Below are 3,765 nucleotides of genomic sequence, written 5' to 3'. Positions count from 1 at the left end.
TTCTTTTTAATCTTTATTTTACCAAAAAAAAAGCCCCCACATTGCTAACTAATAATTTCTCAAACATTAGATTGCAATAACCCACAGATCAAAAGGGGCCTTCCAAAGACCATCCATATCTTCCTCTGAGTGATCTTTGTAAATACTGTTTAATGACAGGGCAAGCAGATTATCTTTGTTTCTTGTCTCTCTCTTTCACAGGTACAGTATGTTTGGCCAGGGCATGAATAAGACCAACCAGTGCTACAGTTTGAGTCCTAAAGCCAGTTTTCTCTGGGAAAAAAGATTCTGATTTCTAGCATTTGCCAAATTCTGTCATTATCAATATTTCCACCATGACTGATTTCAAGTGATCAACTTGATGTCAAGGAACATAGAGTTGGGGAAAGATCCAAACAATTAAGCTCTTAAAAGCTGTTGTAAGATGACTCAATCACAACACTGCCTAGGGTCCTAAGGGAAAAGAGTACCATACAACTGCAAGAAAAGGGGTTAAAGGGCACTAGTTTCAAGTGTAAAATAAAATAATAACAATTTTAACAGAAAATAATTTCCAATGGTGAGGAGAAATGAAAAATGCCTTGGGCATTACTTTGAATAGAATTGGAGTATCCAAGAAGTTCCATTTTCTTTTTATAGCCACATGATACGTGGTATATGAGTGGTCTGTCTGTCCATTTGAGTCAGGAAACTGGCAGGTACTGCTTTGGGTACTGCTTTAGGTACTGCTTTGGGTATTACTGCAACATTACCTAACTGAGTCAGGAAGTCTCAAAACAAAGTTTTGAATTACCCTGATCAAAACAGAATGGAGGCAGGGCAAGTTCCAACCAATTAGAACCAAGATGATGGAGAAATAAAGGGTGTCACTCTGATTCCCGGAAAATACCACCCCTTCCATGAATATTCCTGCCCTTGTTTAGCCTATAATTAAGCCGTTGCTTAAATAGAAAGACAACAGGAATCAGAGGGCCAGTTCTCTTCTGCAGGGAGAACTTGCCTCTGCTCTGTGGAATAGACGTCCTATAGTTTCTGAATACATCTTGCTTTTCACTTCATACTGTTGGCTCACTCCTGAATTCTTGCTTGTGTGAAACCAAGGACCCACTTGGACTTCAAGAGGCTCCCAGAGGGTCACTTTCCTGTGTCACATTCAACAGGTAAATTTTAACTTTCTGTCAATATAATAATCATGGGTTGCAGTGGAAATATGTATATTGTGGAATTTCCCTTTTTCTGGCTTGCAGCGTCAGTTGGGAGAGGACACAGCCCACAAAACAATAACAAAAATTGAATGTCTTCTCAAAACTAACTGAAATTTATTTTGTGCATCCCACATACCAAGGGCTGTTCTTGGTGTCCAGGGAGACAGGTAAATGAGAAAGGGAAAGTTAATAGAAGAGAGCTTTGAAAAGTAAAGCAAGGTTGTGAAGGGGAAGAATACTCATTTAACACCCTAATGTTCAGAAATTACGCTAAACTGAGGGAGGGAGTAATTGATGGTGAGTGGCGAGATTTAAAGCCTTTCTAAGCAAGGTATAAAATCCAGAAACCATAAAATAAAAGACTGATAAATTCGATCACATAGATAAAGTTCCTAAATTGTAAAAGTATCCTGTCAACTAAGTGTAAAACAAACCGGCAAACCCAGATCTCTCACACAGCAAGGATGATCCTTGTGTTGATAGCTCTTATTAACTCTATTATTCTACCACTGCCTGTATTTGTTTGCTAGGGCTACCATAACAAACTACCACAGACTGGATGGCTTAAACAACAGAAGTTTATTTTCTCACAGTTCTGGAGGCTAGAAGTACAAGATCTAGGTGCCAGCAAAGTTGATTTCTGGTGAGACCTCTCTTTGTGTTTTGCAGGTGGCTGCCCTGCTGTACATGCACAAGGAGAGAGAGAGATCTCTGGTCTCTTCCTCTTCTCATGAGAGGGACCCTATCAGATTAGGGCCTCACTTTTATGACCTCATTTGATCTCCTTAAAGACCCTGTCTCCAAAAACAATCATTTTGGGGGTTAGGGCTTCAACATGCGGATTTTGTGGGGACACAAGTCAGTCCATAACACTGTCATGACAAATTACACAAACTTAGCAGCTTAAAACAACACAAAATTATTATCTCACAGTTCTGTGAGCCAGAAGTCCAGATAGGCTGATTCAGGTTGGTTTCTCTATTTCGAGTTTCACAAAGATGATATCGTGGAATTGTCTTGCCCGGCTCTGGAAAGTCTTTCTCAGCCACCCAGCTCACCCAGTTTGTTGACAGAATCAGTTCCTTGCAGTTGTGGTTCTCTGTTTCCTTGCTGGCTGTCATCTATGAGCCATTCTTAACTCCTAGAGTCCCCTGTCAGGTCCTTGTATGTGAACTCTCCATCTTGGAGTCAACAATAGTGTATCACATTCTTCTCATACTTGGAATCTCTTTGATTTCTTGTTCTGTGGTTTTAAGGGGTCACATGATTAGATTGGTCCCACCTATATTAACCAGAACCATCTCCTTGTTTAAGTTCTGTAGCTTTAATCACACCTGCAAATTCCCTTTCTCCATGTAACATAAAATCTTTATAGCTTCTAGGGATTAGAACATGGACATTTTGGGGGCCCATTATTCAGTTTACCATGATAGCATATATGTTAGAGCTTCAAATCTCTCTTAAGAGAGATTTCTGGAAACAACATTATACAATAGTGGTAATAAAAGATTTTGATTTGTCTCTGCCTTATGAGAATAGTTCTGGCATTTCATCATTCAGCATGATGCTGGCTTTTGACTTGAAATGTGTGTGCGTGTGTGTGATCTGTCTGAGTGTATATCTGACTTCCCTGTTAATACATGTGTGTTAAATATACCCACTTTTTCCTATTTTCTAGATTTTAAAAATCAATAATAGACCTTAAACATTGTCAAATGCCATTTTAGCATCTATGATAATGCTTATTTTTTACATTTTTAACTTATTAATGTGGTATATTTATTACATTAATAGTTTTATTATTGAATTATGCTTGCATTCTAAAATTATAATATGTGCCTAAATTTGTATTATGTGGGACTTTTTGCAGATAGCTTTCTATTTCATCTTGTTATGTTTCTTATTTGTTTTATGTTTTCATGAGAATTGGAATGATTCTTTTCTCTGTGCTCTGGAACTGTTTAAATATTATACAAGTTATCTGTTCTTTAAGAGTCTAAAAGAATTCATCTGCAAAACTATTAAGGCTTGGCACATTTTGAGGGAGAATATCTTTAACAATTTTCTTAAATTTTCCTCTTTTTGGGTCTTTTTAGATCAGTGCTTCACTTAAAAAAATCTAGTCTGTTACCACAGTTTATCACCCATAAAACATATATACGCATACTTTGAATGAATACTACGTGTGTGTGTGTGTGTGTGTGTGTGTGTGTGTGTGTGTGTGTGTGTAATACATTGAAAGGTTTTAATGTGGCTAATAGATTTGCTTCTTGCTTGCTATTTTCTTTAGGTGAAATTCACAATAACGCTACTCATATGGGAACAAAATATGTCTAAACTCTTTTACTAATATTCATAGTAGAGAAACATACCTCTCACAAGTATGTTTATGAGAATGGAAATGAGATGTTAAAGCAATTTCATCAAATTCTTGATATTAATTCATAACTTTTTCCTAAAAGGAAGAAATGAAGCTGTATTTTCAAAATCTATCTTCAATTTTTCATTAGCACTTACTTCTAATAACTTACCCTTTAATGTTATAAATTTATATTATCTT

This window comes from Propithecus coquereli, unplaced genomic scaffold (genome assembly GCF_000956105.1).
Source record: "Propithecus coquereli isolate 6110/MARCELLA unplaced genomic scaffold, Pcoq_1.0 Scaffold154, whole genome shotgun sequence".
NCBI lineage: Eukaryota > Metazoa > Chordata > Mammalia > Primates > Indriidae > Propithecus > Propithecus coquereli.
Note: the sequence above shows the minus strand (reverse complement) of the source record.